This window comes from Capricornis sumatraensis, chromosome 16 (assembly GCF_032405125.1).
Source record: "Capricornis sumatraensis isolate serow.1 chromosome 16, serow.2, whole genome shotgun sequence".
Classification (NCBI taxonomy): Eukaryota; Metazoa; Chordata; class Mammalia; order Artiodactyla; family Bovidae; genus Capricornis; species Capricornis sumatraensis.
The window spans coordinates 9341485-9359199 of record NC_091084.1 but is presented as its reverse complement, the minus strand read 5'-3'; the positions used below and the strand labels follow the sequence as shown (position 1 = coordinate 9359199).

At 37.5% G+C, this 17715-nt stretch overlaps 1 pseudogene; it reads right to left on the bottom strand.

Moving 5' to 3' along the window:
• Nucleotides 1-16754, bottom strand: part of LOC138092780 (latexin pseudogene) — a 90430-nt pseudogene extending 73676 nt beyond the window's left edge.
• Nucleotides 16755-17715: the final 961 nt, after the last annotated feature.

Sequence of the window (17715 nt, the reverse complement as noted above, 5' to 3'; positions counted from 1 at the left end):
ATGAACAAAGCTAGTGGAGGTGATGGAATTGCAGTTGAGCTATTTCAAATCCTAAAGGATGATGCTGTCAAAGTGTTACACTCAATATTCCAGCAAATTGGGAAAGCAACAATGGCCACAGACTGGAAAAGGTCAATTTTCATTTCAAACCTAAGAAGGACAATGTCAAAGGATGTTCAAACTATCACACAGCCGTGCTCATTTCACATGCCAACAAGTAAATGTTCAAAATCCTTCAAGCTAGGCTTCAGCAATGTGTGAATTGAAAACTTGCAGATGTACGAGCTGGATTTAGAAAAATCAAAGGAATCAGAGATCAAATTGCCAACATCCACTGCATCATACAAAAATCAAGGAAGTTCCAGACAAACATCTACTTCTTCTTCACTGACTACGCTAAAGCTTTTGACTGTGTGGATCACAACAAACTGTTGAAAATTCTTAAAGAGATGGGAATACCAGACCACCTTACCTGCCTTCTGAGAAAGCTATATGCAGGTCAAGAAGTAACAGTTAGAACTGGACATGGAACAACAGGTTGGTTCCAAACTGGGAAAGGAGTATGTCAAGGCTGTTTATTGTCACCCTGCTTACTTAACTTATATGCAGAGTACATCATGAGAAATACCAGGCTGGATGAAGCTCAAGCTGGAGTAAAGGTTTCTGGGAGAAATATAAATAACCTTGGACGTATGGTTGACACCACTCTAATGGCAGAAAGCAAAGAGGAGCTAGAGTTTCTTGATGAAAGTGAAAGAAGAGAGTGAAAGAGCTGGCTTAAAACTCAATATTCAAAAAACAAAAATCATGGCATCTGGTCCCATCACTTCGTGGCAAGTGGATGGGGAAACAATGGAAACAGTAAGAGACTTTATTTTCTTGGGCTCCAATATCACAGCAGAGAGTAACTGCAGCCATGAAATTAAAAGACGCTTGCTCCTCAGAAGAAAAAATATGACAAACCTAAACAGCGCGTTAAAAAGCAGAGACATTACTTTGCTGATAAAGGTCCATCTAGTCAAAGCTATGGTTTTTCCAGTAGTCATGTATGGATGTGAGAGTTGGACTATAAAGAAAGATGAGTACTGAAGAATTGCTGCTTTTAAACTGTGGTATTGGAGAAGACTCTTGAGAATCCCTTGGACTGCCAGGAGATCAAACCAGTGAATCCTAAAGGAAATCAGTCTTGAGTATTCATGGAAGAACTGATGCTGAAGCTGAAGCTCCAATATTTTTGCCATTTGATTCAAAAAATTGGCTCATTGGAAAAGATTCTGATGCTGGGAAAGATTAAAGGCAAGAGGAGAAGGGTGACAGAGGATGAGATAGTTGGATGGCATCATAGACTCAATGTCCATGAGTTTGAGCAAACTCCTGGAGATAATGAAGGACAGGGAAGCCTGACATGCTGCAGTCCATGGGGTCAGAAAGTCAGATATGACTGAGTGACTTATCAACAACAAAAACCTTCATATAAAAGAAATCATATGCTCCATACTCTTTTCACTTCTTTGATTCAACCAAATGTTTTAACATTCTTCCATGATGTGGCATATTCAGCCACATCATGTTTATAATGTATCCACACCATTATCCATTTGCCATTAAGACTGTTTTCAATTTGGGCTGTGGTTTAAAAAAAAAAAAAACTCTCTGCTCCAAATTGTTGGAAATACACATGGTATTGTCAGCCATTTAAACTTTAGTCCTTTGGGAGGACTAAAGGACTGTGTGCTGCTAGATTATGGTTTTAATTTGCATTTTGCTGGTGACGAATTACGCTGACCATCTTTTTATATATTTATCAGCTTTCTGGATATTTTATTTTATTTTGCTTGTGTTTAAAAAACTAGGGTTGCCTTACTTTTTCTTTATATAATCTTGATATAAGACCTTGTCAACTTATGAATTATAAATATCTTCCACTAGCATACAACTTGCCTTTCTACTTTCTTAATAATGTCTTTTGATGAACAGCTTTTTCATTTTTATAGTGTCTAATTATAACTTTTTCTCTTATAGCTAGTGTTTTGGTTTTCTGTTTGGGGAATCTTTATATACCCCAAGTCTTAAAGCTATTCGCTTGTTTTCTTCAAGAAGTTTTACAATTTTAGTTTTCACATTTAGGTCTCTGTCTCATGTAAAGTAAGTTTTTATATAAGGTGTAAGTTATAAGGTAAAGAGTTACTTTTTTCCATATGAATTTACCAGTTCCCCAGCACCATTAATTGACAAAACAAAATTCACTATGCATTTAATTACATTAAAAATTTTTTTAAATTAATTATCTGCATTCTTGTATCTATGTTTCTATTTATCTATCTTTTCACAAATATGTTATCATCTTAATGAGTCTTCACAATAATTTTATCCAAGACGCATTTATTAAGCACTTAGCATCTGTTACAAAAAATCAGTGTAAGCCACTGAGCCCTTTTAGGAACATGCAAGCAAGACCTCTGGGACAAGACCTATAACCTATGATCTGCATGGAGACACTCCTACCACCCATGTTTGTTATATATTTGTTCATTACACAAATATATATGAAGTGCCAAACCATGTTCCAGGTTTTGCTCAAGATTTTGTGAATATAACAATGAATAATAAAAAAGGATACTGTCTTCTTGGGATAAAAGTGGCAATATGCAAGTACATATTCTATAAAGTAAATGAATAAATAACATTATTTCAGATAACAATAAGGTTCTATGCTCCAGAATGGTAGGGAGCAATTTTACAGAGTGATACAGGATGGATGTACAAAACTGAACCAGGCTGTACATTGCCCAACTCCAGTACCATTGCATAGACCACAGTGTAAATAGTGACCTCTTGAGCTGTACTATATAGCCCTGGCTGATCAGGGAAGGGCCTTTTTAATGAGATGGCATTTGAGTGAAGTCCTGGATAACAAGAAGGTATCATCCATATCACCCTCTTGAGTAGGAGTGTTCCAGGCAAAAAGAACAAAGGATTCTAAGGCAGGTAGCAGTTCAGTGTGTTTGAGAAAAGAAAGATGACCATGATTGCAGGAACATAGTAGATGAAGATGGTTTTAGATGAGATTGGATAGCAAGCAGTGACAGCTCATGTTAGGCCTTGTTGATTATGGTAAAGAGCTCCAGTTTTATTCTAAGTGCCCTGAGATACCTTCAAAAGGCTTTAAATAGAAAGCTGATCTCCTCTGATCCATGATTTGAAAAGATTACTTTGACTGCTCTGCAGAAGGCTTGTAGAGAATTCTGCTTTGGTATGTGGAAGATTATCAGATTAATCATAAAGGAAAGAACAACTAACAAAGGTGGGTAGTACTTATTAAGTACCTATTAAGCTATATGAAGCTGACACTAGCTTAGAAGGTTGTTTTCTTTGAAAAAAAAAAATAGAATGGGGATTTTCTTATTAATATTTGATATTAGGATAAGGTACATGAGTTAAGTATGTATTCAAAATATTCTGTTTATTTTCCGAGAAGTATTCTTACAGTTCCTATTTCTGAATATACTGTTGGGTGATTTTTAAAAGTAATCTGTGTGTACACTCTAAAACCTTTGAAGATCTATTTCAGCATAAGAATTAAGGTTGCACAAGTCAGTTTTGGGCTCAAATTTGATTATGCCTATGATTTAAATGTGTTTCTAAATTTATAGTTACATTGAACTGTAATGATTCTAGAGTAGTGTGTATTATAGGGTTTATTTCTGAAGTGGTACTTAATCAGCATTGAAGTGAAGTGAAGTGAAGTTGCTCAGTCATGTCCGACTCTTCAGGACCCCATGGAATGTAGCCTATCAGGCTCTTCCATCAATGGGATTTTCCAGGAAAGAATACTGGAGTGGGTTGCCATTTCCGGCTCCAGGGATCTTCCTGACCCAGGAATCAAACCTGGGTCTCCTGCATTGTAGGCAGACTCTTTTACCATCTGAGCCACCAGGGAAGCCTAATCAGCATTACTGACACCTTTAATGACAACACAAATTTGTGTCCATTATTCATGTCACCATCCAGAACTCAGGGCTACTTCCTACCTAGAGATTAAGGCCAAGTTCTGAGTGAAATGATGAGTATCATGGGCAGCCTGTAAAGTGGCCTCCAGCGACCCCCATTTTCTGGTAGTCACACTTTTGTGTGATGCCCTCCACTTGAGTGTGGACAGGGCCTTGTAAGTTGTTTCTGATGAGTAGAATATAATAGATGTGATGGAATATCAGGTCTGGGATTCAGTAACAAAAAGCCTCTGACTCTCTTCTTGAGAACTCTATTCTGCACTCTTGCTCTCTCTTTGATTGCTCACGTGGAAGTGGAAGCTAGCTACCACTTGTGAGGACATTCAAGCAAGCTAAGAAGAGGTTCATGTGGCAAGCAACAGGCCAACAACCATCGAGGAACTGAAACCTACAACAACCATGTCAGGGGTTTAGAGGAGAATTCTTCAGCTCCAATCAAGCCCAGTAATGACTGTAATCCTGGTCAACAGCCTAAGCCTAACTGTGACTTCATGAATGAACTTGAGCCAGAGACATCCAGTTAAATCACAATATTTCTGCCAATAGAAACTATGAGATAACCTAACATCTATCTGACACTGGATGTTTTTAAATCAAAATTCCCAACAAAGGAAAACTATAGGCCTATATGTTTGCATTGCATCAGACATGTAACGAAGAAACAGTGCTAGCATTGTACAAAGTATTTGAGACAATAGGGTGAGGCCATACTGTTCAACTGGTTTTATGGGGCCAGTACAAGCTTGATAACACAACTTGCCAGATACATTACAACAGAAATAAAGTGTAGAACAATATCTACCATGAGCAATGAATAAGGATTAAAAAAACCCTTAATAAAACATTAGTATTTTAGAAATGAACCATTGTGACTGAGTATGGTTATCCCCTAGGAATACAAAGTTGGCTTAACATTACTCAATTAAATGATACAAAAGAGAATAACTTAGATGGTCTTGTTAATAGATTCAGAAAAGACATTTAAAAAAATTCAACACCATCTTCTCCTGGCTTTTATGATTCTATGCTCTAGTTTTTCTTCATATCTGCTGATTATTTTTTCTTTATCTTTTTTTTTATAGGCTGTACTTCTGTTATCTCTAAATGGTGTTTATATGTCTCCAGCCTAAGCCATCTTCTTTTCTCCACCACCTCTTTAGGTAATATTGTTTCTGTGGCTTACATTTTTATTCATATTTACAACTCTTACTCAACCTTCTCTTCTACCTTCCAGACCCATATGCACAATTGCTTATTTATATATTCTTTGGGAAATCTCACCCTTCATATGTTGAAAATTGAACTCATATCATATACACTCCCACTTCTTAAAAAAATCTATTTATCCTCTAGTCTCTTCCTTCACAATAAATATCAGTGTAATCTGCAAAACTGCTTGAGTCAATGGCTCTGGTATCCTGCTCAATTTCTCCTTCTTACTCATTACTCTCTTCTCCTAATTTATCAAGTACTATAATTTATATTTTTATAATATAACATATTTTCTATGTCATCTTGTGTCTATTTTGAAATTTTTTTTTCCAAAAATTTTTTCTAATTCAATAAAATTGAATTTATTGTCAGATTCATAGTGGTTTATGCTACTTCTTCCTTTATATTTTTAGGCCTGTGATACAGATAGTTAAATTATTAATACTGGGAATTAAAGAGGAGATAGTTTTTTTTTTCTCACTTTTCTTTCTTTCTTGATGTACTTGAACTAGGTTTTTAAAATATATATTAGTCTCTTCAAAGAATGGACATTAGGTTTTGTTAATTTATGTATGTGCTAATTTTCTACTGATTGATTGATTTTAATTTGTACATCTTTTGAAGCTTTTTAATTTGGAAGGTTAACAAAGTGAGTTTGAAATTAATGATATAAGCATTTAAAATTATAAAATTCAGTCAGCACAATTATAGCTGCATCTAACGATTTTTATCTCCTTCAAGGATCACTGTCTGTGTTGTGGTAGACGGGCTTGCATAATTCAGTGAAGCTATGAGCCATGCTGTTCAGGGCTACCCAAGGTGGATGGGTCATAGTGGAGACTTCTGACAAAACATGATCCACTGGAGGAGGGAATGACAAACTATTTCAGTATATTTTCTGTGAGAACCTCATAAACTGTGTAAAAAGGCAAAAAGATATGACACTGAAAGATGAGTCCCCTGGGTTGGAAGGTGTCCAATATGCTGCTGGGGAAGAGCGGAGGACAATAACTCCAGAAAGAATGAAGTAGCTGGGCCAAAGCAGAAATGACACTCAGCTGTGAATGTGTCTGGCGATGAAAGTAAAATCTGATGCTGCAAAGAACAGCATTGCATAGGAACCTGGAATGTTAGGTCCATGAATCAAGGTAAATTAGACATGGTCAAGCAGGAGATGGCAAGAGTAGACACTGACATCTTAGAAATCAGTGAACTAAAATGGACAGGAATGGATGAATTTAATTCAGATGAGCCTTACATCTACCACTGTGGGCAAGAATCTCATAGAAGAAATAGAGTAACCCTCATAATCAACAAGAGCCCCAAATACAGTACTTGGGTGCAATCTCAAAAACGATAGAATGATCTCAGTTTGTTTCCAAGGCAAACCATTAAACATCACAGTAATTCAAGTCTATGCTCTACTACCAGCGCTAAAGAAGCTGATGTTGATCAGTGCTATGAAGACCTAGAAGACCTCCTAGGACAAACACCAAAAAAAAAAAAAAAAAGATACCCTATTCATCACAGGGGATTGGAATGCAAAAGTAGGAAGTCAAGAGATGCTTGGAGTAATAATAGCTAGGTTTGGCCTTGGAGTACAAAAATGAAGCAGAACAAAGGCTAACAGAATTCTACCGAGAGAATGCACTGGTCATAGAAAACACCATTTTTCAGCAACACAAGAGATGACTTTACACATAAACGTCACCAAATGGTCAATATCGAAATCAGATTGGTTGAATTCTCTGTAGCCAAAGATGGAGAAGCCATATACAGTCAGCAAAAAACAAGACCTGGATCTGGCTCATATCATCAGCTTCTCATAGCAAAATTCAGGCTTAAACTAAAGAAAGTGGGGAAAACCAGTATGCCAGCCAGGTATGACTTAAATCAAATCCCCTATAAATATACAGTGGAGGTGATAAATAACTTCAAGATATTAGATCTAATAAACAGAGTGCCTGAAAAACTATGGGCAGAGACACATAACATTGTTCAGGAGGCAGTTAGCAAAACCATCCCAAAGAAAAAGAAAAACAAGAAGGCAAAGTGGTTGTTTGAAAAGGCTTTACAAATACCTGAAGAAAGAAGAGAAGCAAAAACCAAGGGAGAAAGGGAAATGTACACCCAACTAAATGCAGAGTTTCAGAGAATAGCAAGGAGAGACAAGAAGGCCTTATTCAATGAAAAATGCAAAGAAATAGAGGAAAACAACAGAAGGGGAAGGACTAGTGATCTCTTCAAGAAAACTGAAATATCAAAGGAATATTTCATCCAAAGATAAGCACAATAAAGGACAGAAATGGTAAAGATCTAATAAAAGCAGAAGAGATCAAGAAGAGATGGAAAGAATATACAGAAGAACTGTGCAAAAAAAGATGTTAATGACCCAGATAACCACAATGGTATGGTTACTCACCCAGAACCAGACATTCTGGAGTGTGAAGTCAAGTGGGCCTTAGGAAACACTTCTGTCAATAAAGCTAGTAGAGGCAATGGAATTACAGCAGTTATTTGAAATCTTAAAAGATGATGCTGTCAAAGTGTTGCACTCAATATATCAGCATATTTGTAAAACCCAGTAGCAACCACAGGACTGGTAAAGGTCAATCACCATCTTACCTCCCAGGAAGGGTAGAACTAAAGAATGTTCAAACCATGAGAAAATTACACTCATCTCCCATGCTGGTAAGGTTATGCTCAAAATCTTGCATGCTCAGCTTCAGCATTATGTGAACCAAAAACTTCCAGATGTCCAAGCTGGGTTTAAAAAAGGCAGAGGAAACAGAGTTCAAATTGTCAACATTTGCTGGATCATGGAGAAAGCAAAGAATTCCAGAAAAACATCTACATCTGTTTTATTGACTACACTGAAGCTTTTGACCATATTCAGTTCAGTTCAGTTGCTCAGTCGTGTCTGACTCTTTGTGACCCATGAACCGCAGCATGCCAGGTCTCCCTGTCCATCACCAGCTCCCAAAGTTTACCCAAACACATGTCCATCGAGTCAGTGATGCCATCCAACCATCTCATCCTCTGTCATCCCCTTCTCCTCCTGCCTGCCCTCAATCTTTCCCAGCATCAGGGTCTTTTCCAGTGACGCAGTTCTTTGCATCACGTGGCCAAAGTACTGGAGTTTCAGCTTCAACATCAGTCCTTCCAATGAATATTCAGGACTGATCTCCTTTAGGATGGATTGGTTGGATCTCCTTACAGTCCAAGGGACTCTCAAGAGTCTTCTCCAATACCACATTTCAAAAGCATCGATTCTTCTGTGCTCAGCTTTCTTTATAGTCTAACTCTCCCATCCATACATGACCACTGGAAAAACCATAGGCTTGACTAGACGGACCTTTGTTAACAAAGTAATGTCTCTGCTTTTTATTATGCTGTCTAGGTTGGTCATAACTTTCCTTCCAAGGAGTAAGCAGCATGTATCATAACAAACTGTGGAAAACTCTTTAAGAGATAGGAATACCAGACCATCTTACCTGTCTCCTGAGAAACCTGCATACTGGTGAAGAAGCAACAGTTAGGACCCTTTATGGAATAACTGACTGGTTCAGGATTGAGAAAGGAGTTCGACAAGGCTGTTTATTATCACTCTCTTTATTTAACTTATATGCACAGCACATCATGAGAAATGCTGGGCTGGATGAGTTACAAGCTGGAATCAAATTTATGGAGAGAAATATCAACAACCTCAGATATGCAGATGATACCACTCTAAAGGCAGAAAATGAAGAGGAACAAAGGGTCTCTATATGAGAGTGAAGGAAGAGAGTGAAATAGCTGGTTTATAAATAAATATTAAAAAACTAAGATCATGGCACCTGGTCCCATCACTTCATGACAAACAGAAGGGGGAAAATAGAAGCAGTGACAGATTTCCTGTTCCTGATCTCTAAAATAACTGTAGATGGTGACTGCAGCCATGAAATTAGAAGATGATTGCTTCTCGGCAGAAAAATTATGACAAAACTAGATAGCACATTAAAAAGCAAAGACATCACTTTGCCAACAAATGTTTGTATAGTCAAGTCTATGGCCTTTCCAGTAGTCACATACCATTGTGATAGCTGGACCATAAAGAAGGCAGAGCACAAAAGAACTGATGCCTTTGAACTGTGGTGCTAGAGAAGAATCTTGAAAGTCCTTGGACTGCAAGGGGATGAAACTAGTCATTCTTAAAGGAAACAAACTCTGAATACTCATTGGAAGGACTGATGCTGAAGCTCCAATACTTTAGCCAATTGATGAGAACAACTGTCTTATTAGAAAAGACCCAGATGCTGGGAAAGATTGAAGACAGAAGGAGAGGCGGGTGACAGAGGATGAGATGGTTGGATGGCATCACTGGTGCAGTGGACATGAACTTGATTTAACTCTGGGAGATGGTGTGGGACAGGGAGGCCTGGTGTGCTACAGTCCATGGGGTCTTGGAGTCAGACAGGACTTGGCCACTAAACAAAAACAATCTTTATATATCGTTTTTATTATCTTTAAGTTGGAATATTTTAAATTTCTCCTAGAGTCTTTTTCTTTGATTCATAGAATATATTAAAATGTGTTGCTAATTTACCCACAGTTGGGATTTTCTATATTTTTAATTTTTGTTGGTTTCTAATTTAATTTTCTTTTGTCAAAGAACATCCTCTCTAAGATTCAATCTTTTTTAGCTAATTGAAAACATTTTTATGGTCCAGCATTTCTTCTATTATGATGTACATTTTAAGAGTACTTGAAAGGATAAGTTGTTCAATTGCTCACTTTCAATTAGTGTAAAAATGTCAATTGGTCAAGATGGATGATCATGTTATTAAATACATTCCACATTCTTACTGTTTTATTATCCAGTCCTCCTATTAATGAGAGGGGAATGGGAAAATACTCCACTCTAATTTTAGATTTGTCTCTTCCTCCTTTTAGTTCTGCCAGTTTGGCTTCATGTATTTTGAAGCTCTTCTTTTTATTGTGTGTGTATGTATTTACACATATGATGTCTGCCTGTCGAATTTTTTATGGTTAAAAAATTGCACTTTGTTCATATGCTTTTTCTTAAAGTCTGTGTTGTTGATGCTTAGATGGTTGTACCAGCTTTCATATAGTTAACTTGTGAATGGTAAATTTTCCCCACCCATTTACAGTTTACATGCTCTATCTTTACAGTTACTACAAACTAGATATCACTTTTTTTTTAAGATAAGCAATCTGCAGTTGGATAGCCTCTGCCTTCTACTTGGGATGCTTAGTCCATTAACATTTAATGCAACCACATGGTGGTGCTTAGGTCTGCCTTTCTACAATTTGTTTTCTATTTCTCTCTCTGCTTTCTCCTTTTTCATTCTTTAAGATTAATTTATTGTTACATAACAATTCTTTGTATTTGACATTTTTAATTCTTTGTATTCAAGTATACTTCTCTCTATTTAAATTGCAGCTGTAGCTATAATTTGTCACATTCTACTTAGAGTTAAAATTCTGTTTTTGATAAAACTGTAAGAACCTTGAAACATAATTTCATTCACTATCTCCTTTGTGTTAGTATTTTCATATATCTTGTATCTGCATATATTATAAATTTTGTTTTACTTTACCTGATTGTAGGGATTTTATAAAAATTAAGAGAAAAAATCAGTTTTTGTTGCATTTATGCATATATTTAAAATTACTAGTGCCTTCATTCCCTACTGTAAACATGATTTTCCCTGTAGTGAAATTTTCTTCTAAAGAAATCCCTTAAGTATCCTTTATAGTGTAGGGCAGATGGTGATGAATTATCAATTTTTCTTTTTTATCTGAGAAAGTTCTTGTCTATTTTAACTTATCCTGATATATTTTTAAAGGATATTTTATGGAAAGAATTCAGAGCAGACTTTTTTTCTTCTTTCAGTACTTTAAAGATGTTTTCTACATTTTGGTCTTCATTAGTTCAAATGAGAAGCCATCAGCCATTTATATTATTGGTTGTCTATATAATTATCATTTTTGGGGTGTGTTTTCAAGACTCTCCATAATTAATCTTTAGCAATTTGACTATGATATGCATGAGAAAGATAGTGTATATATAGATATGTGTGTGTGCATATGTATACATATATAAAGTATATATATATATTTACTTTAGAATTTGCTGAACTTCTTGAATCTAGATTTAAATGTTTCCCCAAGATGGGAACTTTTCAGCCATTATTTTTAAAACTATTATTCTGTCTAATTTTCTCTTTCTCCTCTCTTTCTGAGACTATAATTATATGTAAAGTATATTTTTGTGATGGTATTCCACAGGTCCCTAAAGCTCTGTTCAATTATTTTTATTCATTCTGTTTTTTAAGTTCACCAGAGAAATATGTGTGTGTGTGTATGTCACTTAGTTGTGTCTGACTCTTTGCGACCCCATGGACTATAGCCTGCCAGGCTCCTCAGTCCATGGGATTCTCCAGGCAAGAATACTGCAGTGAGTTTCCATGCCTGTCTCCAGGAGACCTCCTCAAACCAGGGATCAAACCCAGGTCTCCCAATTGCAGGCAGGTTCTTTACCATCTAAGCCACCAGGGAAAACCAGAGAAATGCATAAACATTATCCAATTTTTAAGGTCAGACATTATTTTTTCATGTTCAATCTGCTAATAAGTTCATGTCATGAATTTTTTAGATCGTCTATATATTGATTATTTTTCATAGCTATTTTATATTTTATTCAGTTTAGTTTTTAGCTCCAGAAACTCTACTTAGGTATCCTATTCATTTGGAACTTATTTTTATTTTTTTTTAAATTTTTTATTTATTTTTTTTTTAATTTTTATTTTTGCTTTATTTTACTTTACAGTACTGTATTGGTTTTGCCATACATTGACATGAATCCACCATGGGTGTACATGTGTTCCCAAACATGAACCCCCCTCCCACCTCCCTCCCCATAACATCTCTCTGGGTCATCACCATTCACCAGCCCCAAGCATGCTGTATCCTGTGTCAGACATAGGCTGGTGATTCGATTCTTACATGATAGTACACATGTTACAATGCCATTCTCCCAAATCATTCCACCCTCTCCCTCTCCCTCTGAGTCCAAAAGTCCGTTATACACATCTGTGTCTTTTTTGCTGTCTTGCATACAGGGTCATCATTACCATCTTTCTAAATTCCATATACATGTGTTAGTATACTGTATTGGTGTTTTTCTTTCTGGCTTACTTCACTCTGTATAATCGGCTCCAGTTTCATCCATCTCATCAGAACTGATTCAAATGTATTCTTTTTAATGGCTGAGTAATACTCCATTGTGTATATGTACCACAGCTTTCTTATCCATTCATCTGCTGATGGACATCTAGGTTATTTCCATGTCCTGGCTATTATAAACAGTGCTGCGATGAACACTGGGGTACATGTGTCTCTTTCAATTCTGGTTTCCTCAGTGTGTATGCCCAGCAGTGGGATTGCTGGGTCATAAGGTAGTTCTATTTGCAATTTTTTAAGGAATCTCCACACTGTTCTCCAAAGTGGCTGTACTAGTTTGCATTCCCACCAACAGTGTAGGAGGGTTCCCTTTTCTCCACACCCTCTCCAGCATTTATTGCTTGCAGACTTTTGGATCACAGCCATTCTGACTGGTGTGAAGTGGTACCTCATTGTGATTTTGATTTGCATTTCTCTAATAATGAATGATGTTGAGCATCTTTTCATGTTTGTTAGCCATCTGTATGTCTTCTTTGGAGAAATGTCTATTTAGTTCTTTGGCCCATTATTTGATTGGGTCATTTATTTTTCTGGAATTGAGCTGCATAAGTTGCTTGTATATTTTTGAGATTAGTTGTTTGTCAGTTGCTTCATTTGCTATTATTTTCTCCCATTCAGAAGGCTGTCTTTTCACCTTGCTTATAGTTTCCTTTGTTGTGCAGAAGCTTTTAATTTTAATTAGATCCCATTTGTTTATTTTTGCTTTTATTTCCAGTCACCCACTTGGAACTTATTTTTAGACAACTTCCCTGGTAGGCTTCCCTGGTGTCTCAGAGGTTAAAGCGTCTGCCTCCAATGTGGGAAACCCAGGTTCGATCCCGGGGTCGGGAAGATCACCTGGAGAAGGAAATGGCAACCCACTCCAGTATTCTTGCCTGGAGAATCCCATGGACAGAGGAGCTTGGTAAGCTACAGTCCACGGGGTCGCAAAGAGTCGGACATAACTGAGTGACTTCACTTTCACTTACACAACTTTGTGTGCACTTTGAGTATGTTTTGCAGTTCAGGGACCCATAAGATAGAAAATACACCAATAATTTGAATAGGAAAAGTATAATTAAAAGAATTATTACCTAGTTGCAGGGAATTAACTACTGACAGATAAAGAGAACTTGAAAGAATATATAAATAACCTACACAGGGAGCAGCCACTGCCACTGATTCAGGTATAAATAGACATGGAATGAGGTATAAATAGACATGGAATAAGCCACTTTCATCTTCAAGACTGAGATTCATACATCATTAGATTGAGTGTATCTTTGGACCACTGGATGGTAGGAAATTCATGGTATACTTTGGGCAAGGGACAGAAAGCAGGAAATCACCTGCTGGGATGGCAGTCCAGTGGAGGAACAAGCAGGAAGCTGCCTGCTGAGGTGCTGCTAAAACTCACTGGAAAGCCACCGTCTGATGTCACATATTCTACTGGCTGCCTCATGCTGCAAAACCCAGCATTTTTAAAAAGTTAAAAGCACACCATAACCAGGAAGAGGAGCCTCTATCCCTTGCAATAACTCATTTAGTACCTTCTATTAGCAAACTTTTTCATTGTGCCAGCTGGCAAAAGAGAAGTGTTTGTAGACTCTAGTTCCAATATCACAAAGTGGGGCAAAGAAAGGTTGAATTGGGACTGAGAAACAATAAATGGATAAATTTCAGTTTGCATATAGTTATAACAGCTGCTTTAACATTCTCATCTGCTAGTTTCAATATCGGTGTCTTCAGGGTTAGTTCTTTTGGCTCATTTTTCTCTTGACCCTGTGTCACATTTTCCTGGTTCTTTGCATACCTACTAATTTTTGGTATGTACTAGACATTGTCGGTGGAAGCGTGCAGAGGCTCTGGATCCACCTATCATCCTCTGGGTGGTGTTTGTTTTTGATCTAACAAGCTATTACATTACTGGCCATTTCAACTGGCCTTGTGAAGGCTTGGTTCTATGATGTCAGGAGTGAGTCTCATGATTTATGTTCAGACCTAGGGTGAACCCTTTAGATATGGCACATAGTCTTTGGTCCAGTGACTTGAAATCTGGGGGGTTTCCATGAACAGCTTGAGTTAACCAAGCCTTCCAATATGGCCAGACTCAAAACTCTAAACTCTTCTCTCCCTCATGGAGGCAGCAACTGAAATTTCTTTCAACCTTTTCACTGTTGCTTTCTATAGGGTGTCTGAGCATCTCCCCTATGTTTGGGAATTTGACAGGAATTTATATAGAGATTTAGGGGCTCTTCCTTCTGTGGTTTCTTTCTTGTTAGAATTTCCTCACTCAATTTCCAGTCATTCTGGCAGCCATCAGCTCTATCCTCTGATATCTCAAGTCAGTAACAAAACAGCTTTCTGCTCATCTCTAGCTTTTCTGTGCCTCTCAGACAAGAGATTTCCCTCAGAGGAAAAGTCTTATTAAAATGCATCCCACCCAGTGAAGTTTCCCCCCTTTAAGGGTCATATCCTTTACAGTTTCTTTCCTGTTTTTTGTTATTCTCAAATTCCTGAGATAAACATCTCTGCCACTACTGGAACAAGGTACATTCTTACTCTAAGGGCTTTGGATCCAACTTCAAGAAGTAAGTACATTGTAACACACATGGAAATGAATCTCTGTGTTTATTGAAAAAAAATTATAAACTGTCATTTCAGTATAATATTATATTATTATATTTGAGTACATACTGACTGCAGTTCTATGCAGAGTATTAATTGTCCAGAAGTATCAGTTCAGTTCAGTTCAGTCACTCAGTCATGTCCGACTCTTTGCAACCCCATGAATTGCAGCATACCAGGCCTCACTGTCCATCACCAACTCCCAGAGTTCATTCAAACTCATGTCCATCGAGTCGGTGATGCCATCCAGCCATCTCATCCTCTGTTGTCCCCTTCTCCTCCTGCCCCCAATTCCTCCCAGCATCAGGGTCTTTTCCAATGAGTCAACTCTTTGCATGAGATGCCCAAAGTATTGGAGTTTCAGCTTCAGCATCAGTCCTTCCAATTATATCCAGGACTGATCTCCTTTAGGATGGACTGGTTGGATCTCCTTGCAGTTCAAGGGACTCTCAAGAGTCTTCTCCAACACCACAGTTCAAAAACATCAATTCTTCGGCTCTCAGCTTTCTTCACAGTCCAAATCTCACATCCATACATGACCACTGGAAAAACCATAGCCTTGACTAGACAGACCTTTGTTGGCAAGACAATATCTCTGCTTTTCAATATGCTATCTAGGTTGGTCATAACTTTCCTTCCAAGGAGTAAGGGTCTTTTAATTTCATGGCTGCAATCACCATCTGCTGTGATTTTGGGGCCCCCCGAAAATAAAGTCTGACACTGTTTCCACTGTTTCCCCATCTATTTCCCATGAAGTGATGGAAGTGAGAAATAGACTTAAGGGACTAGATCTGATAGACAGAGTACCTGACGAACTATGGACGGAGATTCGTGACACTGTACAAAAGACAGGGATCAAGACCATCCCCATGGAAAAGAAATGCAAAAAAGAGCTTCTTGGTCAGATGGCTCTTATTATGTTTCACTTTAGTACCATACTGTGGATGCCAGAGAACTTGAGTTTGCTAATGAATTATCTGAGATGCAATGTCGTGGAGGAGAATGGTGTAGTCTAACTCAATAAAGTCATCATTTCTTTGCACTTGCTAGACAGTCTGAATTTTTGCCATTTTGTACCATGTATCTTCAGTAGAATTTTGCCATATTATATAACCACTGGCAACCCAGGCTAATTGTCGAACTGGCTTCTTTTCTGGATGCACATTTCCAAAACTGTCTGGAATATTTTGTGCTTCTATTGTTTCCTTCACTCACTTGCTGCTAAGATGCTGCTAAGTCACTTCAGTCGTGTCTGACTCTGTGCTACCCCATAGATGGCAGCCCACCAAGCTCCCCCGTCTGTGGGATTCTCCAGGCAAGAATACTGAAGTGGGTTGCCATATCCTTCTCCAATTCTCACTGTCTTGTGTCTTGATAAAATGTGTTTCCTTCCTCATCTAGGTTTTCTCCAATTTCTCCTTCAAATGTGAAGTTGACTTCTGGTACAGTATCTTGTCCCATTGAAGGGTACAATATTTCAGCTGTGCAGTTCACTGTAACTTCCACAGAAGTTTAATGGAAGTTTCTTCCACAGAAAATTTAAAGCAATGCTTCTTCCTGAAGTATTCTCCAGGCTGGCTTGATTGACTGTTTGCATCAGAAACACCTTGTGAGGGGTCCCCTGCTCTCTACCTCTAAGGCCACCCTGGAAGCCAGGTAGTGGGTCAGAGGGATTTTCATTCTTGCTGAGTGTTGACTAGGCTGGTGTGAGTCCCTGTCTCCATTCTGCCTGCTGCTGGGTCCCCTGGGAGGAAAAGTCTCTATGAGTTTGACTTTTTAAAAAAATAAACTCCGCATATAAGTGAGCTTTCCTGGTGGCTCAGATGGTAAAACATCTGCCTGCAATGCAGAAGATGAGGGTTTAATTCCTGGGTCAGAAAGATCCCTTGGAGAAGGAAATGGCAACCCACTCCAGTATTATTGCTTGGAAAATTCCACGGACAGAGGAACCTCGTGGGCTACAGTCCATGGAATTGCAAAGAGTCATATGACTGTGCGACCTCACTTCTTCAAGTGAAACCATACAGTATTTTTCTTTCTGTCTGCTCATTTCATTTAACACAATGCCCTCAAGTTTCATCCTTGTTGTTGCAATTGACAAGATTTCCTTCTTTTTTAGCCTGAATATTTTATATATATACCACTTTTCTTTATCCATTCATCTGTTAACAGACAGATTGTTTCTATATCTTGGCTATTGGAAAAAAAAAAAAAAACTTCAGCATATATTGATTAATTAATTCTTCAGAGGCTTTTCTTAATTATTTAAACATAAGTCACTCACTAATGCAATAGCTTACTTTAATTAAGTAAATTTTTTTACTTTTTTTTTACTTTAAGTAAATTTTTTTTACTTTAAAAATTCCTGGCAATGCATTTATCATTCCTTGATATTTGCATGTTTGTCCATTCATTTCCCTGTTCACTGTCTATGTCTTTCTCTAGATTATAAATGATGTAAGATTTGGATATTATTTTATTCAGTCCTGTCTAGCAAACAAGAACAGGGTCTTATACAAAAAAGGTTTTCATAAGTATTAATGTGAATGGAAACTGATACTGTGATGCCCTAACTGTTTTGAGTGGAGAGAGTGAGATTTTTGGCCTATAGCATTGTCAAAGTTAGGTCATAAGACCATTG